Raw genomic sequence first — 25,707 nt, forward strand, 5'->3', positions numbered from 1 at the left:
CAGGGCAAGTTTTGTAGGCAAGGTCCCTTCGTGAGGCAGGCTATGTGGCATTACACCCCACCAGTGTTAAGAGCCATCTACCCCCAGTCAGGCTCCTGTGACTTCCATGTGTGTGGCAATTGGGCATAGGCCCTGTACCCCATGTCCCTGTGATTAATTAGGGAACTCTAAGTGCATGGCATAGTGCAGAGGGCTGCTGTGTCTGTAGTGTCCGCAAACTGTAGCAATATTGCATGCACTGAACATGTCTTTCTACTTTCTTTTCCCCCCTTTTTGTGGTCTCCCTGTTCTTGTGTGCATTAGCATCACTAGGCGGAGGAGCTGTGCCACCGGAGCAGGAGGGAGCTGCATTCCACATGGCCCTGGAGGGTGAGACTACGGACTCAGAATTCACCAGTGGGACGGAGGGCGAGGGGAGCTCCACGGCGGGGACAGGAGCTGAGACCAGCGACACTGACTCCTCCTCTGATGGGAGCTCCCTTGCGGAGGTGGGCCCCTCTGTGCCCACCACAACTACAGGTACAGCCGCCACCCCCCCACCAGCATCGCCCTCCCAGCAGCCCCTCAGCGTGTGCCCCGTGGCCGCTCACCCAGGAGGGTGGGCATCTCCTTCGCCCCAGGCAACTCAGCTCCTGCCTCAGTCAGCCCTGCTGCCCTCAGTGAGGAGGCCATTGACCTCCTGATATCCCTCACTGTTGGGCAGTCTACCATTTTGAATGCCATCCAGGGTGTAGAGAGGCAGTTGCAACAGACAAATGCATACCTGGAGGGCATTCATTCTGGTCAGGCAGCCCAACAATGAGCATTTCAGGCTCTGGCCTCAGCACTGATGGCAGCCATTGTCCCTGTGTCCAGCCTCCCCCCTCCAACTTCCTCCACTCAGACCCAATCCCCAGTACCTCAGCCTATCCAAAGCACACCATCAGACCAGCATGCACACACATCAACACACAAGGGTGGCTCAGGCAAACATAAGCACCACACATCCCACAGGCACTCACACAAGCATCATACCCATGCAGACATACCAACATCCACTGCCTCCACTTTGTCCCCCTCCTCCTCGTCTCCCTCCTTCCTCCCTGTCACGTCTCCACTCACACCTGCATGCACTACATCTTCAGCCACTTCCTCCATCACCAGCACGCCCATCAACACACACCGCTCACGTCCAATCACCACCCCCACTACCATTCACACATCCCCTGTGTCCTCTCCCAGGTTGTCTGTGAGCCCTCCTGTTAGAGGACGGTTCTGACCATCAGGACGGCCCTGATTTTTCGATTTTTGACCACCTGGTTTTTGACTGTTTACTGTGAGGAAGCCTCCTATGAGGTGACTCCCGCACAATAAACACATGGTAAAATGGACTGCACATGTTTACCGCTGGTGTCGCCGTGCTAAGGAAAGGCTGCTGTGGCGCAGCAAGGCAGGAGGCCCCAGGCAGGTTACATGTGATCATGTGTGCGCATGGATGTGCACCCATGTGAGGGCTGTGGGAGGAGGATTCCTAGTGTGCGCAGCCCTAGAACTGCGCTTAGATAGTCCTGGTGCAGGAGGAACTATGCAGAGTGTGTGGTGACCTGGAGTAGGTCTCATGAGAGGGGTGTATACATGTGAGGGAGAGTCAGTGTGCTTACTGTCTTTTCACTGTAGGGACACCCAGTTCAATGCCAATGTCAGGGTGCTTAAGGTATTTGCATTGGGGGATACTCCATTGAATGTCAATGGGAAAGGAGGGCCTAGGGTGCTACTCCAGTTCTCTGGGGTCCACCGAGACCAGAGTCACACCAAAGTACACTGTAACCTGTAAGAAAAGAATGATGCAGTAGGTTACATGAGCATAGTTGTACAACTTATGGGTCATCCAGGGATGTCATATTTCTCTGCCTCAGCTCAGGATTAGGGCCAATTACTGCTCTGTCCAGTTGCTGGAGCAGGGCCTAGCATCAATCAGCCAGCTGTCATTCAGTGCCAGGAGCAGGCTGGAGAAGCCCTGCGAGGAATGTCAGGTAGGAGGGGCTGAGACTTTCCGAGCACATGTGGCAACTAACTCCTGGAGGATGCCATCTTGAGCTATCCCAGAAGACTGTGCAAGAAGGAGGGGACGGGGGCAAGGAAGTGATGTGGCACATCTGGATAGGCCAGAGGTGCAGACCTGCTGGACACTTCCGCCCCCACTTAAAAGGTCCTGCACAGGGGAGAGCTCTCTCTCTTGGCTGTGCTTCACTGCTGGACACTGGGACTGCAGACGGGCGTCATGGACAACTGGAAGGAAGAACCTCCTGACTGCCCTTAGGGCAGGGACTCTGCCCCTGAAGGATCCCAGGCCAGCGAGGTGAATGCCAGGGCCAGGCAAGCTGGCCCCCTTACCCCTCAGAGGACTAGTTGGGGGAAGGACTGGGCTAGTGCAAGGAGAGCGCGCTGCCCAGAAGGAAAAGAGGGAACCCAGAGGAAAGAGTGGCACAGGAGTCAGTGGGACTGGCTCCCTGATGATCTGGGACCCTTCGAGGCCAGGAGGCCTAAGGAGAGTGCTCCCGGTGGCAAGGGCTTGCACCAGGAGCGGAACGACGCAAGAATGAAGAAAATCGGCCCTTGGGGGCCCGAGATATCACAGGACAAAGAATGGCGACCTTTGACCTTTGTGAAAGCAGCTACGAAGCGAGTGGAGCTCTGCAGCTGCTTGAGACTGTGCCCCCAGGGTGGGCCAGGGCCTGGGGGGCTGCCCAGGAAGAAGAGGAGAACAGGGGAGTGTCGTCGCTCTCCCCCTCTCTGAAGAAGAAGGGACCCCGGACCCCATCCCGGGGCCCCGTGAAGCCTGGTCTCTGTGTATGAGGTTGGATGGGGGGGGGCGCCGTTGCGCTCCCCCTGCCGCTGTGGAGAGGGGACCCCGGACCCCATCCCGGGCCCCCTGCGGCGAAGACCAGCCGGGGAGCGCCGTCGCGCTCCCCGTGAAGAAAGGTGAATGGGGGGGTGCCGTCGCGCACACCCAGCAGAAGAGAAGTCGGGGAGCGCCGTCGCGCTCCCCGTGAAGATGGTCCAAAGGGGCCCGGACCCCATCTCGGGGCCCCGAGAAGAGGCGGGAGTGGGGGTGCGCCGTCGCGCACCCCCAGCCGAAGAAAAGTCAGGGAGCGCCGTCGCGCTCCCCGTGAATATGGCTGAGGGGCCCCGGACCCCATCCCGGGGCCCCGCACAGAAGAGGGCCTGGGGAGCGCCGTTGCGCTCCCCCTTTGAAGGAGAGGGGCCCCGGACCCCATCCCGGGGCCCCGAGAACAGGAGGACTCCAGGGAGCGCCGTCGTGCTCCCCGTCGTGAGGAGGAGGGGCCCCGGACCCCATCCCGGGGCTCCGAAGATGCCGGCAGGAAGGGGGAGTGCCGCTGCACTCCCCCGTGCGTCCCGAGCGGCCGCCAGCATCCCCGAGTCTGCCCGCTGGATCGGGCAGACTCCAAGTCAGCAAGCCGGCTCCCGCGGCAGCACCCGGAGGTGCTGGCCGTGCGGGGAGGCGGCAGGGGCGGCCAGGGGTGGGCTCCCTGAGCCGCCCTCCAACGAGGGATCCGCTTTTTGGGTGCGGGGTGTCCGGGTGGGACCGGCACCCCCAACAACAAAGAAAAAACCAAGGAAGAAACGAAAAGGCATCGCGGCTCTCCCCAGCACAGCGGGAGAGCCGCTCATCATTTATGCAGCCGCCCCAGCATGCTTTGCGGGTCAGGGGCTGCTTTTTGAGCCCTTAAAACTCCTGTGGTGGTCCCATTGAGATGGGGGCCACCACCAACAGAGAACTAGGAGGCTGGGGGAGCTGCAGGAGCAGCGCAGCCTCCCCCCAACATCTGTTGGTGTCCCCACCCTTTGTGTGATGGGACACCTGAGAGATAACCCCTCCAGGGTTAGAGGGATTTTTGAAGCACAAGTCTCAGTGAACTTTTGTTCTTGTTTGTGCAAGGGTGCCTACCATAGGTGTAGGTTGGTATGCCCCTGTGTATTCTACTGTTATTTTATGATTCAGTAAGAGTAATCTCAAAGTAATCTAAAAGTAATCCTGATGGTTAGAATACTAGAAATTGGTCTCTTATGTTCTCTGAGTATGCTAATTTGAATAATGATACTGACAGTCACATCTTGGCAGAATGAAAGTATTTATTCACAAATGTAGGTGTCATCATTGCACTGTACTGTTGAATACTGTCAGAATGTTCAAATGTCGCAAAGGGGGGCACTGGGATTGTGTTGCCATGGGGGTTGTTGGATTATATTCTCCTTTAAGGAGACCTGAATGATTACATACTGTTGGTCCAGAGTGATTTTATCACTTTGTATATATTTGTAGATTGTTGCATAGTATTGAGTAGTGTGTGTGTGAATAATAAATGTACTTTTACTTTATCAAAAGAAAAAGCACAGACTGGACATTCATTTATTAAGAGTCATGCTTGCGTGCTTGTGAATGGGGATTACTAGCCCACACCACCTCCCTTGAGTAAGCCTTGGAATGCTCTGCAACGCTACCCTATGAGAGTCAAGCGCTACACTGGGGTGTTTGGTTCCCAGTGGCGGTCGTGTGCGGACTCGTTACTTGTGCAGGCCACACAACTAATGACCCACCTAACAACACCTCCTCCCAAACTACACAAATGCAGTCACACACAGTCAAACCTTGACCTCTTCCCTTCCCTTCACCTCCCCCACCCCTTCCGTCCCCTAGGGCCCGCCTTTGCAGGTCCCAACCCAGCACCTCAGCCACCACATCACCGGGAACAGTGGTACCAGCAGTAACCGGCTTCTGGAGTGCGGCAAGCAGCAGGGCAGCCAGTGTCCCAAGGAGCCAGGCCAAGGACATCCCCCCACCTCAAAAACAAAAGAAGTTGCCCACAGCCTGGAGGGAGAAGGCCAAAACACCTGCCACCAAGGGCTTAGCCAGGACAACGGTTGGGAGTGGCAAGACAGCTGCACCACCATCCAAGGTGGGGAAGGGCCAGAGAAAGAAAGGGAAGTCGCCGCCAACCTGCACGGCGGACAAGACCACCAGCGGCACTGCCACATGCACCACTGCCACGGGCACTGCCGCTCAGGACACCGCCCCCAGCAGCACACTCAGTGAGCCTCCCACCAGCTCCGCCGCTCAGGACACTGCTGCCAGCAGCACGCTCAGTGAGCACCTCACCAGCACCGCCACTCAGGACACCGCCGCCAGCAGCACGCTCAGTGAGCCCCCCACCAGCACCGCCGCTCAGTACACCGCCGCCAGCAGCACGCTCAGTAAGCACCCCACCAGCACCGCCGCTCAGGACACCGCCCCCAGCAGCACGTTCAGTGAGTCCCCCACCAGCACCGCTGCCCAATGAGCGCCACAAGTACCACCGCTACTGAGGCCGCCGCCAGCACCGCCAGCTGCCACGCCACATACTGTGTCAGTGGCACCACCGCAGACATGGCTGCCATCCCCAGTGGTCAGTCGTACGAGGCTGGTGGTCAGTTCCAGGGGCCTGGACAGCTTCCATGTTGCCCCACCATCAGTGGAGTGTCAGATCCACTAACTCTGCCCCTGGCAGGATAAAGCACTCTGGGCACAAAGCCCCCTCCAGAACCAGTGGAGAATGACATCCACTACCTCTGTCCTTGGCAGGATGAAGCACTCTGGGCACAAAACCCCCTCCAGAACCAGTGGAGACTGTTATCCACGTGAGAGACTGTGGCTTTGCACTCCCCAGGATAAAGCAGTGGGCAAACCACCTACTGGAGAGACTTGTGAGACTGTGGCTTTGCACTCCCCAGGATAAAGCTGTGGGCAAACCACCCACTGGAGAGACTTGTAAGACTGTGGCTTTGAACTCCAGAGGATGAAGCAGTAGGCAAACCACCCACTGGAGAAACTTGTGAGACTGTGGCTTTGCACTCCCCAGGATGCAGCAGTGGACAAACCACCCACTAGAGAGACTTGTGAGACTGTGGATTTGCACTCCCCTGGAAAAAGCAGTGGGCATGGAGCCCCCAGGCAGAGCTGGCGTCGTGCACTCATCCGGCTGAGGTTCCCCCTCTTCCCCCTGAGGTGCCTGTTTTATTTTGATCTGATGCCCCTGCAGTGTTCTCTCCGTTTGGATCGAGTATTGAGTGTGGGCCTCGCCCATGCATTTTGGGCCCAGTGGTCCACAGACTATGTAGGTGCAGTACATGGACTTGAATTCTTGGTGTACATATTTGTTAATAGTGTATATATATTTTTGACTAAATGATTTTTCCTGATTATAATCGTTCACCTCATTTCCTTTTGTCCTTGCGTTCTTCCAGGGGAGTTTGGGGGGTGTAAATGTAATGTTTCAGCATGTATTGGTATGTGTGTTGTTGTGTGTGAGGGTGGGGGTGGGGGTGTTGCGTGTGTGTGTCACTCTCTTTTCCCTCCCCCCTCCCCTGTGTTGTAGGTGCAGTACTCACCGTGGTCGCGCCACCGTCGGTCGTGCTCCTGGTAGAGGAGCAGGAAGATAATCGCAGGTACAATTTGGAGTTCCAGCTCCATGGCGTCCTGGTTCCTCGTGGGGTGTGTAGAGGCGAGAGTTTTCCCTTCCAAGTCCAGTTTCCGCCGTGTTTTTGTTCGCGTTGAATCCACCCCGGATAAGGTGGCGGATTGGCCTCTCATAATGGTGTGGACGGTACATTGTCTTCCGCCTGTCTGTTGGCTGTGACCGCCATGCTGTTTTTTTGTACCGCCATGGCGGTCGGAGTGTTAAAGTGGCTGTCTATGTTGGCGGTTTCCGCCGCAAACATAATTCCATTTGTTTTACCACCGGCCTGTTGGCGGTCTTACCGCCGATTTAACACCGATCGCCAGGGTTGTAATGAGGGCCATAATTTTTCTGGAATACTCACACCACCAAGTTCCATGATGTCATATGACATGACAGGACACCAAAAAGTGCAGCCACCCACAATATAACAGTGTTCTATTATTTCAGGCGTATACTTTAAAAAATGGATAGTGAATGGAGTAACATGATGAGCAATTAAAAATAGTGTTCAGTTTCCTGAGGTATTGAGAGCTGACCATCAGGAAAGGCAGTGCAAAGTTTCTGTAAGCTATATAGAGTATGTTGCCATGTCGCTATAGGTGAGCTAGAGAGATTTAAAGATCACCTTGATATGGCTTTTATTGAACCTGCTGTCAGTAAAAATGAAGTTACTGTCAGTTTTCCAAATGGCCAAATACTGCTTTCTATTTGTTCATGCTTTGCTGGTATCTACTATGCAAAAGAAATTGACAGACTTTCAAGCTTTTCAGATATCACATTAAACTACAAGGAAGACAATGAAATAGATATGGTCAAAGGAGATAGGGCCCTCAATCACCAGATGCTATTGAAAAAGGCAACAGAAGTGAAAGCCTCCATCTCTTAGTTAGATGATACAAAGCAGACGTCCACATAACCGAAAGAGCTTTGAGTGCTTATGGAAATGTAAAAAGAACCAGGAGATGTAGCAAGTAGATCTAATATAGTTGTGAGCATCCAAAATGAAAAGCACGTTAGGGATGTGGAAGCATTCATAAAGATTTTGCTATGCATTTCATGAACAATGGGGGTTCCAATAGGGGTTTCCCAGCTGTTTTACTATGGTAAGAGGACAGATTACACTGACACTGATATCAGTTGCTTTGCCCAGGTCTTGAATAATCTGGAGCTTCACTCTTAGAGAGAATCAAGTCAAGCTTTATTTAATCTCCAAGCTCTACATCATATTGACTGAAGAGGCGATGACCATCATTCTACACTGTCAAGATGTGTAAACTCAAAAGGCATAGAGCAGTGGAAAGAGTTGTACCAAGGTGACTGGAAGGAAGGGAACTAATAAGGAATGAAAATATATCAGTTAATTTATTTTACATACACACTTGGACACTTTAGAGTTGCAACTTAGAACACATTTCCTTACCAATGGAATTAGAGAACAAACTAAAGTGGTCTTCAATCATAGAAATCTTTATGCCACTCAGATGCAATGCTGTATGTTTTATGAAAATGTTTTGCTTTGTTTCTGTTACTGATTACACATACTTCAGAGCAACCAATTTGACTGCTGGGCTGTACATCATGGAATTCAGAAATTGTATTTGTTGTAAATTTAGTTATTTGTTGAGGAGGTGAAACCCAACTCAAACAGCAACAACACTTTATGTTAGGGTGAAGTCATAAAGCTACCTACTCTTCACACTCTGGTATCTTGGCACAGAAGCAGTCAGGCTTAACTCATAGGCAATGTGTAAAGTATTTTTGATGGAGCTTTCGATGACTTGCATTGCAATCCATCAGCACTAAGGTCAAGGTGCATATCACTGGGCCAGAGCTGGTGATACTGCTGAGGCTTGAGAGGACCTGTGTCAAGATGTGTCCCTCTGCGTCAAGCTGAGCTGGTTGTCAGAACCGAGATTCTGTGTGCTGATTTGGGCTTGTGGAGCCACTGAGGTGATGCACGGTCCTGAGTTGGAGCTGCGAGGAGCTGCAGGGTGCTGGGCCAGATGTCAGCATCGAGGTGCACCACATCAGATCAGGTTGGGGAGCTGTTGACATGATGCATGGTCTTGTGTTGAAGTTGTTTGATGTAGGGGAGTCTGTTATGTCCCTGTGGCTTGAATAAGAGGTCAGCCGACTGGCCCTTGGAGATCTTGGAGCAATGAGACACATGGTCAGGCTGGGTTCATCAGGGCAGATCACAGTAGAAGAGTCCTGGTACAGGAATAGCAGTCGTTAAGCAACAATGGCAGTCCTTGGGCAGCAAAGCAGGTCAGCAGGGCAGACTTAACAGCTGGGTAGTCCTTCTTTCTGGTAGGGTCCACAGGTTCAGAAGCAATCTGAAGAGTTGTGCCTGAGGGCCCATTATTTATACCTGGTGCCCACTTTGAAGTAGGAGAAGGTTCTGGAAGTTTCTACCGCAAGAGGTGCTTGGAATTTTCTGCCTCCCTGCCCTGGCCCCAACTTGTCTGGGGTCACAAAAGACTAATGTCCTCAGTTAGAGCCATTGTGATGTGCAACGGTGGTATATAACAGATCCTTCCCCTCATCAAGTCAGAGTAGGCACCTCCTGTCAACCCCTGTTTCCACTTTTCCCACTGTCTGGGAGCAATATACATTGACCAGCTACTCCCAGCCATGTGAATTAGTATACAGGCATCAGGCACTTTTGTGTCAAAAGTGTCATTTTCAAAACTGTGACTTTAAATCAAGCATTACCATTAAAGAGAGCTTTAAATTACAGACCTCCAAACCCTAAACCTAACCTTCCTATCTGCTTTCAATTGAGAGGTATAACTTATTAAATGCAATAAGGTAACCCAATGGAGCTACTGGGAGATGTAGACCCTGCAGTAGTGAAAACAAAGTTAAGGGTGTTTCACTGCCAAGACATGTAAAAGAGAAAAGCACATGTCTAACTTTTTAAACACGCTGCACTTTGGCCTATGGCTGTTTAGTGTCCACCCTAGGGGTGACATATGCATTAAAAAGGAAGGTTTAGATTTTTGCAAAAGGTTTATTTTGTTAAGCCGACATTACAGTTTAATACTGCACCAACAGGCTGCTGTGGCAGGCCTGAGATATACGTAAAAGGGCAACTTCAGTGGGTGGCACAATCAGCAATACAAGCTCACTAGTAACATTTAGTTTACCGGCCCTGGGTACACGCAATACCACTTTACTAGAGATGCACTGTGCCAATCGGGTGTAAGCCAATTTTACCCTGATTAGAGGAAAGATTGCACACACCTTAGCACTGGTTACCAGTGGTAAAGTGTACCAAGTGCTAACATCTTTAAAAAAATGGGTTCAGGAAACCGGAGGGTCAAGGCAAAAGGTTTGGGGATGACCCTGCGGAAAGGGCCAAGTCCAAGATTATCCATACTCCACATTTACCACATTATGTTTCATCTCAAATATATGGATGCCTCATAAACCCCTTGGGGCTGGGTGCTTAATGTAATAAAAAATGCAACCCCACATATGGAGAATAATGTGCCCTTAGATTGATTAAATACCCAAAAGCTGCTTTCACTGTGTAGGATAGGTTAGGTTTGTGTCTAAAATCATAGGGTCCTATTTAAGAAAAGTGGAGCTGCGCCCAGTGCAGTGCCACAATTCTTGCACCCCTTAGAGCCCCCCTACCGGCACTATGTGTGCGCCGTATTTAAAATACTGCACACCACGGTGCAAGGTAGGTGATAATAGTGTCAGAATTTTGACACTGTTGATGTACTGTTCAGGGTGAGCACCAAAACTTTGGTTCTAACCCTGAATAGTACAGAGGGGCTCATCATAAATAATGGTGTGACTCCTTTTAACACCTGTTCTGAGCAGGGGTTACAAATGTCGTAAAAAATAACACAAAGAAATCTCTTAGATTTCTTTGTACCATTTTTTGCACCCGCCCTAATGGGGGAATGCCTTCCCTTGCATAGATTATGCCTGGCACAGGCAAAAGGTGGCACAAGGGTTTACAAATTGGCGCAATGCATGCAAGCAGATACTTGATAACTGTAGATTTATTCAGCTTTAAACAAACACCTACAGGCAAAGGGTATGATTTTTTTCTGTGCCATCTACAAATTGTGAAAGGGTGGGACCTAAGCCTCTACTGCTGATGCCTGTGGTGTAGATAATTTTCGTCCCGGGGACATATTACGGAAGTGCTCCTGGGGCGCAGCGGGCATTTGCACCCTCTGTGCACGTCTCTGGGGCACTTTGGTATTAAAGAATGGGCTGAAAACATTATTGTGAAGCCCCTTCTGTAGTACTGAAAGTGCTGGCTTTTATGTGGCACCAGCGTTTTCATTTGAGGGCATTTCCTCATTTGCCTGGGGGCGTGGCCCCATCCAAATGAGGGAATCACTTTGCCTCTGTGTTCGCACCGTATTACCCCTTTGGGGGAGAGAAAAGGGGTCCCATGGACCCCACAGACATCCCCTTGCAGGCAGGTGCAGTCACTCACAGAAACACGGAGCAGCTTTTAAACAGCTGCTACATATTTTGCTCTGCCCTGGGGGCAGTGCATTCCCTCTAATATGGCACACTTTTCTTGCTTGCTCAGTGGGCACCTTTTAAAAAGTTACCATGGTGCAAATAAGGAAAGTGCTTTGTATGTGTAGTTTGTCCTCAGGTGTCAAAAATTCCAAACTGGGTGCAGTAACATTGGCTTTTTTAAGGATTCAAGTGCCTCTTCTTAGCAAGTCAAGAAGGTCCATACCGATGTCTTTGATGTTCTTTACTTACGTAGAAATGTACTCCTCTAATCCTAAAAAGGACTTAAGTTGTTCTTTATTACTGGGATGGGGAGTTTTCAAAACAAAACAAAACTTTCAAAACAGTGACAATTAAACTAATTTTAGGTTTGAACCCCTCCCTAGATATGGTGTGGTCAATGAAGTCAACTGAACTAACACCTATTTACAGTAAGACCTGCGTTAGTTAATCTTTTAAAAACATATCTTAAGATCTGGTCATTTTTATGAGCATTCTTCCAGTATATCAGTGTATCGTCTTGGAAATGCAGGTATTATAGACTCCTTTCCAACTGTGTTGCATAATTGTCTGGAACTCAGCAGCTGCTGATGGCAATCCAAAAGGCATCCTACAAAACGTGAAGGCTCCCATCTGTATGATGAAGGTTGTAAGAGCTCTAGAATCCACATAAAGTTCCTCTTAGTGATAGCAAGTCACCTTGCCGTGCTGCACTGCATCACAGGGAAAGGGAAGGAATAAGCAGCATTAAAAAAATACTGCACATTCCTGCCTTTTCCCGTGCGCTGGTGCCTTTTTGGCAGCCTAGCGACTATGGTGCAAGGGGGCCTGCATTACATGCAGGATTGTGTTTATAGGGACACCTTCCTGTACAAAAACAATTCTGAGAGGCATAGTCCATAGCATAGCATTAGGTCATAGCAGAATGCAGCACACATGGAAACAGGAAATAACAAGGAGAAATAAAGATATTTTTCCTCGTTATGCCTCATTGGGAAGGTGTAGTATTTTGGGGGATTACCCTGTTTACAACTTCTTGTAAATCTAAGAATGCCTCAAAATCTGTTGGATTTGTGTGGGAAAACCTATGCAACGCATATGGAAAACCTTCCCGGGGCAGAGTAATGCAACCATTGATTTGTGCTGCATTGTGTTACTCCAGTTTCATGAAGCCACACAAGGCCATCTTTAGGTGGCCATGCGTGGCATCATAAATCTGCCTTAGGAGTTGCATCAACTTGCACCACATTACTAATGCAACCAGGGTCGTAAATATAGCCCTGGTATGAATGCCTAGCAAGAAAAGCTCTCAACCAAGAGGACTCAATGGATCTAAGGTGGTCACCACCATTGCGAGATTGGAGAGAGTTCCATGGCACTCTGGTAGTTTGTCTTAAATTCAATTGCATGTTTCACATAAATGTAAGCATCAAAGCTGCAAAGCCTTACACCAAATGGCACTTTTGCTCTAGATGTAAGGCTGACCCCATCTTTACCAGAACTTCCACACTAACAATAATATTGTATTTTGGAAGACAGAAGGGCTGCTATGTTTTATTGTTTTGAAGAAGCATCAGAAGCCCCTTTGGGGGTGAGTGCTCTACAAGTTGCTTTAATATTATTATTGAAATACATAGGAAGTATTAAAAAGGGAAACTACAGACGAGCGCCATTCAAGATGGCCGCTGAACCTTAAACCTTCCGGTTGATCTCTGCCTTTTTTTTAAAGCATAGTAATATTCCACAGCTGAAATCCTCATTCAAAATATCACTAAATTAGGATTTCAGCAACGGAATGTAAAGACGTACACATTGCATATTTTATTCTGTTTCTGGAGGCTGCATTTCTTCAATAATGGCTCAAGAATTTGATATATTCATCATTGTCCTCCATTTTACATCTCTGACAGAATTCCTGAGGTGAAATACAGAATGTAAATCAAAACAGGGGGGTTGGAGGGACCGGGAGGTTATATGGTCCAGTGTACAGGCTCCCAAATGTAATCCTATAAATTAGAGTACACTGTTCCAAACTACTCTGGTGTCCTGGGAGACCGGGGGTCTCCGGAGCAAGGGCCCTCAGGCATCACAATGGATGACTAGCATCATCATTGGGAAATGCTCCTCCCCAGGCCGGCACTGCAACGCCTGACGGGCTCCCCGAAAGGGGGCTCTTACGCCGTACTGGTCAGATAGTAAACTAGTAAACTAATATGTTCTACTAATTAAGCATGAAAGCCTGCAACAAGAGTAGGCTAGGGTTGGAGAGAACAGAAAAAATTTTTAAAATGGGTTATTCATCACTCCAAAACATCATACCTTTAATCAGTATAGGGTGGAGACCAAGATTAAAAAAATTAGTGAAAGTCACACTAGAGTGCAATGCTCAAATGACTCTCAAAAACAACATACCTAGGGGACTAAAAATGATATAGTACCTCTACACCAAGGTCAACATGTTTCGCGTCCTTACGGTCCAGCCGGATCCATTGATGCTTCATCAGGACCAAAAAATCAAAAGATTAGACTTCTTCTCCAAAATACAACAAAAGTTTTGAAACGCCCTCACTTTAGGATTGAAAACCGTCACTTACATTGAAGTCAACTGGTAAAGTCAGGTCGCCCATCCCCAAACTGAGACCGGGCTCCATGGGACGCACGTTCTATGGACTCACATAAACAAATTTTGTCAGAGGTCCTTCGTTGTGGACTTACCCTCTAGACAGCGCCCCGCATCAACGAAGGAACTTTTGTTGATTTTTTGGTCCTGATGAAGCGTCAATGGATCCGGCTGGACCGTAAGGACGCGAAACATGACTTTCTAACACAGTTAAACACTATTAAAAAGACAGAATCACCTCCAATGACATCTTCACCTTTAACTTTGGACAACGTTAAGGAGGAACTTAGGGCTAGATGTACGAAGCATTTTTCTAGTCGCAAAGGGGCCGATTCACAGGCTCCTTTGCGACTAGAAAAATGCTTTTTGGGAAGTGCAAAGCCCAAACTGCGATTCGGTAACCTGTTACTGAATTGCAGTTTGGGTTTTGCAATTTTGTATTAGGAAGGGGCGTGTCAAAGGCGTCCCTTCCTAATACCGAATCTAAATGGTGTGAATGATTGTTTTGTGACCAGGAATACGGTCGCAAAACAATTGCAGTTCGCAGTAATTTCAAATTGGTGCTAACCCATTCGCAAAAGGGAAGGGGTCCCCCTTCGTGAATGCATGCAAAAACATTTTTTCAGAGCAGGCAGTGGTCCCACAAATCTGAAAAAATAAAAAGAAAGCTTTTAATTTTTGTTTTCGAAATGCATTCCATTTTCCTTTAAGGAAAACGGGCTGCATTTAAAAAAAAAAACAAATACTGCTTTATTTAAAAGCAGTCAAGGACATGGTGGTCTGCTGACACCAGCATGCCACCATCACTGTGAGTGCCGGCATTCCCAATGGGGTCGCAAATTGCAACCTACCTCATGAATATTCATGAGGTAGGTCATTTGCGACCCCATTGCGAATCGCTGACAGTGTCATTGACACTATTGTACACCCGGTTTTGCTTCTCGCAAATTGCGAGTTGCTAAGACTCGCAGTTTGCAAGTTGCAAAACCGTATCTTCATACATGTGGCCCTTAGAGCCTTGAAACCATTTGTGGTGGAAACTAATGCCTAGCTTCTGTGAACTGAAGATACATTTTCTTCTCATAAGTGCAACAGAACAAAGGATTACTGATCTTGATCAATCCATTCCAAGTGCTGACATGCTCATGAAAGCAATCAAACTTCTCAAATGGGCCACTGAGGATTTAGAAAACGTATGGTATCTCGGAGAACTCAGAAGGATCAAAATAATCTTTTTTCTACAACTGATTCTACCTTCTATTGTCCAATTGTAGGACCACTGCCTGCTCAATATCCAAAGAGCACATCATTGAGGTACAAAACCATCAGCAAGTGAGAAGAATATCAAACCAAGGGCTATCATTATTCTATTTCGTCAGCATACAAACTTAATGTGGATTCTCATGGCAGCTAAACAGGCAAAAATTCTACAGTGGTCTGGTCATAAGGTCTTCTTCTTTCAAAATGTCTGTATCGTAACAGCTGCCAGGCGAAAACACTTTGTGAAGTTTTGGCCACAACCCAAATCTTCGAATATACAATGCAGCTTACTTCATCCATGTATTGTTAAAATAACTTATAAAGAAACATGTCATATGTTTGAAGATTCAGCTAAACTACGGAATTTCCTTCGCCAGCACTGCCATGAAGATATGAAGCTTGGAGCTACAGCTAAATTATAGTTAATATTTTTGCATTTGTTGTACCGTTAATACTTTTTTCTCTATAAACTGCCTTTTCTTCTTGATTTTATACAATATTTGGTACATATAAATATTATGTTCTAACCTATTGCCTCTTATGTTTTTCCCAGCGTCTACCAACTCCGGAATTTTTACCTGCTGTGTCATTCATGTGTTGTAGTCGTCTGTCAATAAATGCTTTTCCCTACCTCTGTTATTTCTTGTTAGTTTACTAACATTCTATTTTCCTCATGTTCCTGTACTTACTCTATGCAATTCATGATTTAACTCTAAATGACTGTTTATTATCATTTTATATATTCTGTTGTTTTTCTATATTTCTTTCATTGGTCACTATCAATTTTAAGGTCTTGTTCGTGGGGTCGAGTTTGGTCCCATCCTTTTTTTGCTCTCCACACCCTCTATAGCCTTTGGGATACATCTCCTTTATCTTACGGTTTACTCTGGACCTAAGATTTTATCTCCCTGAGTTGCCTTTTCAAGGGTTTTTACCCTCCTTCTCTCTCTTTCTCCATCTATGTTTTTTGTTCAAGGCATTTTTTCACAAATTCTTTCTTCAATTCCCAAACTTCTTTTGTTTGTTTGATAGGAGTTATTAAATATATCCAATGTTTATTGATGACTTTATAAGTGACACACCATTGAGAATTACTACTTGGAATGTTAAAGTCTTGAGGAACCCAGTCAAACGCCAAAGAGTGCTCTCTCATCTTTTTCATTTACATTCCCATCTATCACTTCTTCAAGAAACTCATATTACAAATATAGATTTACACAAGCTCAAGGAGCAATGGGTGGGGGCATATATCTTCCCCGTCATTTCAAGGGAAAATGGCGTAGCAACCCTATGCCATAAAAGGTTAAATATTAATTTTGTAAAACAAGAGACCAATGATGATGGTCGGTGGGTTATTTTTCAGTTCAAATTACATGACATTTTATATACCATTATAAACGTGTATGGCCCCACAAATCCAGACCCAACCTTTTGAAAAAAGGTATCACGACAGGTTGTAGTGCATTGCACAGATAATTTAATTTTAAAGTGAAGATTTTAACCTTATTCTTGATCCCTTTCTGGAATTCCATTCTACAACTAAATTTATTTCTAACAAAGCATAGAAAGCCTTTAAATATACAATTAAACATAATGCTCTTTCAGACGTTTGGAAATTAGCACACCCTTCTCTTCAGGAATACACTTTCTATTCTAATCCCCACAGATCCAGACTGGAATAGACAACATTTTCCTTAGTAAAAATCTTACCCAATCCATTGTACATTCAGAAACAGGTTCCATCTTAATCTCAGATCATGCCCCTGTCTTTGCAGATCTAGAAATTCCCCAGAATTCTTGCCGTAATTCTAGATAGAGGTTTTATAAATATTTGTTTTTCAGATTAAACTTTCATCTCCGCATTTAGGTAATTTATGCTTGAATACTTTGACAACAATGATACAGGTGAAACTTTCTTTCAATTTCTTTGAGATGCTTTAAAGGTTGCCTCCATTGGTTTCATCATTAATTATGTTCCAACCAATTGAAAATTATGGAAAAAGAATCAGATTCCATTGTATGCAATATTAAAATACTGGAACATATTTTTCATATTTTTAAAAATCAATGCATGTTATTATGGAGGTAAGAACAAATCAGGTACTCTTTTAGCTAATTATCTCAAAGGTAGTAAAGAAAAGAGTTCTGTTAAATCTATTATTAATTCATCAGGAACTACTCTTTTACGTGATGCCGATATTGCACAAACATTTGCAGACTTTTATAAAAAATCTTTGCACCCCAGAATCTACACCTTCTGAAGACTTAATAAGTAATTATTTCTCTTACCCTTCAATGCTCAAACACTCTCAGATAGATGTATCTCTTTTAGATGTTCCACTAAGATTGGAAGAATTATTTACAGCAGTCAGAAGCCTCTCATCTGGTAAAGCACCAGGACCCGATGGATCTACTGTAAAATTCTACCTCCAGTGTTCAAACCTGATTCTATCCTAAATTATATAAATTAGTTAATCATTTCATCTCAGCTAACAGTTCATCTGGTACCTTTACTGAAGCAAAGATATGTGCCATCTCTAAAAAAGACAGAGATTTAGCTCAATATAAAAACTATTGTCCCATTTCTCTAAAAAACACAGACTGTAAAATCTTTGCAAAGGCATTTGGCGTTAGATTAAATGATTTCATACCTGATTTAGTTGAGGTTGAATAATCTGATTTTGTCAAAGGCAGGAATATGGTGGCTAATTGGCGCGTTTTCCTAAGCATTCTCAGTAAGGCCCCAAACTCAAACATTCTTTAGGGGCAATAGCTTTGGATGCCTAAAACGCATTCGACAGAATCAACTGGGAATTTCTGATTCAGGCCTTACATTGGAATGGTTTTGATGCAGGATTTATTAAATTAATATTCTTGTTATACTCTTCTCAACTCTCCTCTGTATTAGTCAATGGCATTCAATCCTTTTACTTCTCTCTAAATAGAGGTACACAACAGGGGTGCCTCTTATCCCCATTGAGTTTCATATTAGCACTGGAACCCTTTTTACATAGACACAAACACTCTGACAATTTCTCTGGTTTTCATTATAAAGATGCCAATGTTAAATTCACTGCTTATGCAGATGATATTTTACTTCACATCTCCAAACCAGAATCTTCTCTCCCATATTTTTGATCAACTACATCAATATTCAGAAGTCTCATGATATAAACTGAATATACATAAATCTGAAGTAACGCCTTTAAATAAATATAGTCTTAAAACTGAATTTGTGGATATGTGTTTGGCTTGGCAACCTGATAAAATTAAATGTTTAGGAATATTATATTGTGATAACCGTAGGGACAAAATTAACATGCACGTTACGCTTTCAAAGATCACTAAGCTGTCCCAAGATTGGTCTCCTCTTTTTTGTCATGGTGGGGAATACTTGATACCATTAAAATGATGTTTCTCCCAATAATAATTTTTTTCTTCATGATGTTGCCTCTTAAAATATCTTTATCTATAATTATTTTAAGTCAATTGACAAGATTTAAATTGTTTAAAGTTACCTAAACACTCGGTGGAGTTAAAATTCCCAACTTTTGCCTTCAGCAATTAATTTTAAGCAATTACATGGATGTTTTGAAAATGCTTTGGAATCTCAAAGCAGGTTATGATATCAATCAGAACAGGCCTTAATTTCTCCCTTTCTTCATGAACCTATCCAGATATGTTGTAGCCCCCTATATACTGGATACCAACATTGATTTCATTTTCATGTTCTCTTTTTAAACCTTATCTTATAACTAACTCTTCTGCAAGAGAAGGCTTTTTAAAAAGTCCTATTTGGTATAACAAACGTCGTTTGTATAATGGCAAATGGCTTTTTTGACGTACCTAGTTACAAAAAGGTATTTGTATAGTCTACCAAGTCCTTCTACCTAATTTGGTCATCATTCCCTTTAGTACTCTTTACTCTACTCATAATCTACCTCCCATGTGTATTAAACCATACCAGATTTGAAAATCCTTATTTTACATACACTAAAAAAAATTCTTCTTACTTTTTAAATCAAACTAATTTACAATCCTCCCAATCCCAATATAACTTATTCCAAAGCAGCAATAAATTACAAAACGCTAGTAACTCCTCCAGTAGATAGGCCTAAATCTAAAATAGAAATGTTTATGGGAACAAGATTTACTTTCTGATTGGCCAGCTCTCTATGGCAGCGAACATGGGATAAAATCCATTCCACTGCATGCACAGCTATTCTCACTCATACTTTATATTTTATGTTACAATAGATTGTTTTATACACCAGCACACCTTAGTAAACTAAAATTACTTGAAACACTTGCTGGCGTTGTAACTCCATTTCAGGTATGTTTGTTTTATGTCCCATGGTTACCCAGTTTTGGGAAATGTTTGGTCTACAGATGAAAATATCATTGGGTTTCATTCTTCCTTTTCCATCAATGCTCTTTTTTAGGTAGTTTGAGTGATCTTTAGCGTAATAAATGGTGTCATAAATAAATAGATCTGCTTATAGCGATTGCCTCCAACTTGAAGTCCACTGAAGCATTGGTGGAATATAGCTTGTCAAAATCATTTGGATCACTATAATTTATCATCAACTTCATTGGCGGTCAAGAAGGAAATAAATATGGAAACCATTAACAACTTTTTTATCATCACCTACTAAGATCCTTCACTAAGAATTCTTCAGTTTCAGTAGATTGTGTTACTTTAATGTTTTAATTTATTAACCACATTGGTAAATATCCTTTTCTCATATAAAATGTTTTTTCTCTTTGTTTTTTTTAATTATTTTCAGGTTTGGTAGGTTTTCCTAGGTGCTGGCTTAGCTAGAGGCCAAAATCCACAGGTAGGCACTTCGCAAAAAACACCTCTGTTTTCTTTGAGAAAATGTGATATGTCCACTTTGTGTTTTGGGGCATTTCCTGTCGGGGGCAGTAGGCCTACCAACACAAGTGAGGTACGCTTTTTATTGGGAGACTTGGGGGAACATAGAATATCAAAACAAGTGTTATTGCCCCTTGTCTTTCTCTACATTTTTCCCCTCCAAATATTAGACAGTGTGTAAAAAAGACTTCTATTTGAGAAGTGCCCTGTAATTCACATGCAAGTATGGACACCCAGAATTCAGAGATGTGCACATAACCACTGCTCCTCAACACCTTATCTTGTGCCCATTTTGGAAATACAAAGGTTTTCTTGATACCTATTTTTCACTCTTCATATATCAGCAAATGAATTGCTGTATACCCGGTATAGAATGAAAACCCATTGCAAGGTGCAGCTCATTTATTGGCTCTGGATACCTAGGGCTCTTGTTGAACCTACAAGCCCTATATATCCCCGCAACCAGAAGGGTCCAGCAGACATAACGGTATATTGCTTTAAAAAATCTGACATTGCAGGAAAAAGTTACAGAGTAAAACGTAGAGAAAAATGGCTGTTTATTTCACCTCAATTTTAATATTTTTTTATTTCAGTTGTTATTTTCTGTAGGAAAGCCTTGTAGGATCTACACAAATTACCCATTGCTGAATTTTGTCTACTTTTCAGAAATGTTTAGGCCTCTGGGATCCAGCATTGGTTTCACACCCGTTTCTGTTGCTGACTGGAGGTGGCTGAAAGCACAAAAAATCGTAAACATGGTGTATGTCCCAGTAAAATGCCAAAATTGTGTTGAAAAATTGGGTTTTCTGATTCAAGTCTGCCTGTTCCTGAAAGCTGGGAAGCTGGTGACTTTAGCACTGCAAATCCTTAGTTGATGCCAATTTCAGGGGAAAAAACACAAGCTTTCTTCTGCAGCCCTTTTTTCCCATTTAAAAAAAAAAAACTACATTTTCACTGTATTTTGGCTAATTTCTTGGTCTCCTTCAGGGGAACCCACAAAGTCTGGGTACCCCTAGAATCCCTAGGATGTTGGGAAAAAAGGAAGCAAATTTGGCGTGGGTAGCTTATGTGGACAAAACGTTATGAGGGCCTAAGCGCTCCCTGCCCCAAATAGCCAAAAAAAGGACTGGCACCTGAGGGGGAAAAGGCCTGGCAGTGTAGGGGTTAATACACAAATCCTTCAATAGAACATGCTGGGTGACAATATACGCCAGACTCTTCTGCAGACGAGATTAGTACAGATGACCTAATTCTAGTATTTTTGAATGTGAAAAAGAGTGATGTTTTAAAAACCTCAAGCAATTGTCCAAATAACAAAAAGTATTGACACTGCAAAGGCAAACTTGCAGAATAATAAAGAAAAACAAAGTAGGGATTTCTTTAACATGGGTCAACACTATTTCAGCTCAGTTGTAAATGGGTAAACATTCCAAAATATGATAATGTTTTTATGACTGTGGATGTAGTAGCATGATTTAGAGAATGTTACATTAAAAATGGTGATATGGCAATTGTAGTTTGTAGAGTTTTGAATTAATGTTACTACATCTATTCATGAAGCTCCTAACTTATAAAAACCTATTTGTGCATTAGATGTGAATCATGAAGTATGGGTAGGTTGAAAAGGTTAGCATTTGCCTCCCATGATTTAGCTTTAATAATATAAAAATATATACATTTAAATCAAAATGTTTTTTAAAGAAACAGGTGCTACTTTAAAAAATGTTTTCCCCCGGAGCACTGCCTACTCCCCCTAACAGAGTTGCCAAAGGTGAAGCTGCCCAACAAGGACAGTTTCCACTTTGCAAATGAGTTACCATCTCTTTTGAGATGTTTGTAACTTTTCAATGCTTTTTTGACTGCAATTGTTATCACAAAACATTGATAGACTTTACTGCGAATTGAGAATATGAAGGGAACCCCCTTTCAAGCCCTCCACACAGCAAGTTGGAATAAGTTTTAAAACACCCTTAATGAGTCGAAAAGGTTTTCTGAATCTCAAAAGGAGTTCACTCCATTGTAAAAAAAACATAATACTAAAATCTGTTATTTTGCAAATCGGAAGGTTTGTAACTCCAAGGTGTCTTTTAGATCCCACTCCCAATATTTCTCAAATGTGGCCTAAACATTTCCTTGTCTCATTTAACCATATACAGTTGCATGGTATTCCTAAGTAGGATGCTTGCAAGATGTTCCTGATCTGCCACCAACTAGTCTGTAGAGTGCGACTTGACTGAATTTGTAAAATCCTTTTGACAGAACAAACAGTGAGAAGGCAGCTCTGCACTTTGATGACTACAAGAGGCGTATTTGGCTTAACATTGTTACTGACTCACCTGATAATGATAACCATTTAAGAAGTCATGCTGGGAGTAAATATATGCTGCTGTGATGTTGTCACAGAAAAGTCAGAGTGCCACAAGAGTGAAAAGCCCCGTGTTTTCTTCCACAGACCTACAATTAGGGCTTTCAGAGCTAGCACAGGTGCACTTGGCACCTAAGCTGAGTGGCATCTGGAAGTGTTGACAAATCATCCTATTTTGTTTTAACCCGTCCTTACCTCCGCCTTTATCTTTGCACAGTTTCTAAGATTTGCTGCTGAGGAAAACCTGCTATTAGAGTCTGCAGCAGTTCCGAAGTCGTCTTTTTACAATAAACTCTAAAACTTTGAAGTGCAATAATGTGCTGACCTGCTTGTTTATTTTTGCTAAATGTTATGTATGCCCGCTATTTCCAAGTTCTCAACATGCAACATTAGATTATCAAAGTTAAAATAAAAGCAAAACACATCGAATTGAGTAACAATTATTTGAATATAGCATATTTTTTCGTATATTGCTTTGTACTTTGTGTTTTGCCTTAACATGTCTTTCTCCAGGAAGCTTATTGATGGTATTTCTTCATGCTACGAAATGCCACAATACTATTTTCTTCCTCTGCAAAATATGAAATTATTATATTGTACCTCCTTTCATCAAATTGAAAGACATTCTTTCTCCATTTTGATTGTTTTAAACAAACTGTAGGCGCATTCCCGTGCCTCCTCTGGTTTCTGTACGCTGAAAGTGAGGCTGATAATGGTGCTTTACCTATCAGGTGAATGACAGCCCTGAGATGCCATGAGGTGCTTATATAACCAAACTAGAAACTGTTTCTCAATGAGAGCAGAAGTACCCTGCCATCCAGGCCTTGTCAACACACCACAATGTTATTGTAAGAAATTGTTTGGGAAGTGGGAGGGGTTGAACCCCAACTCAGGCAACAACCACAATCCTTGTCAAGGTGGACCACATATTATATTAACCTGAGCATTACCCTCTGGTACATTGACACAAAGCAATCAGGCTTAACATAGAGGTATCCTGGTCGGTCTACCACCACATCTGTTTCTGAAAAGTTCTTCCCTTACCCTGCAAGGCTCCAGAAAGCCTGAGATGTCAAAGGGCTGGTTTCTGGTTCCTTTGTAAGTGATGGAGACAAGCTTTTTTGGAGTGTGAGGCAGGGAAAGGTTCCACACCCAGCCATTCCTCTAGATCCCTTTGTCTCACTATTTAGCAGGAATACAGAAATACCAACAGCTGAGACTTTCACATTCATGTGACCATGGTCACTGGCAGAGGAACAAAAATGGTTTGGGCAGGTAAATGCTTGTTAGAAATGGGGTCTTTGGTTGACAGTCACGTTACCCCCTGTTTAAGCAAGGACCCTCACTCTAGTCAGGGTAAAAGAGAATCACCCTCAGCTAACCCCTGCTTACCCCCTTGGTAGCTTGGCAGAGCAGTCAGCTTAACTTCAGAGTGCTAGGTGTAAAGTATTTATACCAACACACACAGTAACTTAATGAAAACACTACAAAATAACACAACACAGGTTTAGAAAATATTTATCTAAAAAAAACAAGACCAAAATGAAAAAAATCCACAATACACAAGTCAAGTTATCAATTAAAAATCAAGAAGTCTTTAAGTAGTTTTAAACACACACTGTACCTTGGGTGCGTCAAAAATAGCCCCGCAAGGGGGAGTGTCATCAAAAAGGGCTTGCAATGCGTCGATTTCACTCACGAATGAGACCTTGTGTAGTTTCTCCTTTCATCGGGTCAGGGCGTGTAATTTCTTCTCTCTGCAGGAGAGCGATGCGTCGATCCGGTCAGCATTCTCGGGTCCAGGCAGGCCTTGCGTTGTTTTTACACACCCAGCGGTGTTTGCGTTGGAAATCCAGCTGCACGATGATCCAAAAACCATGCAGGGCGGGTTGTGATCTCCCAGCTTCCGTCAGCGATACTGTGCGTCGTTTCTCCAGCTCCGTGCGCTGATTCTTCTATCGCGTTTCCGGCGAATGTCGATTTTCAACCACGGAGCCGGCGACGCCTTGTTTCTTCAGCAGCAGACTGGACTTGCTTTGATCATTTCTCCGCACGGCGCTCTGTGAGTGGATTTCCTCCTCTTGGGCTGCAAGCTTCTCCTTTCAGGGTCCCAGGGACTGGATGGGCACCACAGGGCAGAGTAGGGGTCTCTCCAGAGACTCCAGGTGCAGGCAGAAGGAAGTCTTTGCTGTTCCTGAGACTTCAAACAACAGGAGGCAAGCTCTAAATCAAACCCTTAGAGATTTCTTCTCAAGATGGAAGGCACACAAAGTCCAGTCTTTGCCCTCTTACTCTGGCAGAAGCAGCAACTGCAGGATAGCTCCACAAAGCACAGTCATAGGCAGGACAGCTCTTCTTCCTCAGCTCTTCAGCTCTTCTCCAGGCAGAGGTTCCACTTGGTTTCCAGTCTGTGGTTTTGGGTGCCCTTCTTATACCCGATTTCTCCTTAGAAATAGGCCGACTTCAAAGTAAAGTCCCTTTTGAATGTGAAATCCTGCCTTGCCCAGGCCAGGCACCAGACACTCACCAGGGGTTTGGAGACTGCATTGTGTGAGGGCAGACACAGCCCTTTGAGATGTGAGTGACCACTCCTCCCCTCCCTCCTAGCACAGATGGCTCATCAGGAAATGCAGACTACACCCCAGCTCCCTTTGTGTCACTGTCTCTTGTGAGGTGCAACCAGCCCAACTTTCAAACTGACCCAGACAGGGAATCCACAAACAGCCAGAGTCACAGAAATGGTATAAGTATAAACACACAAACTTAAAATCAACTTTACTAAAAGATGTTTTTTTAAATTGTGAGCTCAGAGACCCCAAAGTCCACATGTCCATCGCTCCCAAAGGGAATCTACACTTTAATCAGATTTAAAGGTAGCTCCCATGTTAACCTATGAGAGGGACAGGCCTTGCAACAGTGAAAACTAATTTAGCAATATTTTATTGTCAGGACATATAAAACATATTACTATATGTCCTACCTTAACCATACACTTCACCTTGCCCTTAGGGCTACCTAGGGCCTACCTTAGCGGTGTCTGTCATGTAAGAAAAGGGAAGGTTTAGGCCTGGCAAGTGGGTACACTTCCCAAGTGAAATTTACAGTTCAAACTGCACACACAGACACTGCAATGGCAGGTCTGAGACATGATTACAGAGCTACTTATGTGGGTGGCACAACCAGTGCTGCAGGCCAACGAGTAGCATTTGATTTACTGGCCTTGGACACCTCTAGTGCACTGTACTAGGGACTTAGTAATACATCAAACATACCAATCATGGATAAGCCAATTACATACACATTTTGTAAAGGAGCACTTGTTAGCAGTAGTAAAGTGCCCAGAGTAACAAAAACAGCAAAATCAGAGTCCAGCACACATCAACAACCTGGGAAACAGAGGCAAAAAGTTAAGGGAGACCACGCCAAGGATGAAAAGTCTAACAGTGCTGAATTTCTAAAAGTGGCATTTTCGAATTATGATTTAAAATCTGACTTTGACATTAAAGAGGTATTTAAATTACAATTCACTTGCGTATAAACATGATATGCTACCTGCTCCCATTTAAAAGTTAGTACTTATTAAATGTAATAATGT

The sequence above is a fragment of the Pleurodeles waltl genome, chromosome 2_2 (assembly GCF_031143425.1).
Source record: "Pleurodeles waltl isolate 20211129_DDA chromosome 2_2, aPleWal1.hap1.20221129, whole genome shotgun sequence".
In the NCBI taxonomy this organism is placed as follows: domain Eukaryota; kingdom Metazoa; phylum Chordata; class Amphibia; order Caudata; family Salamandridae; genus Pleurodeles; species Pleurodeles waltl.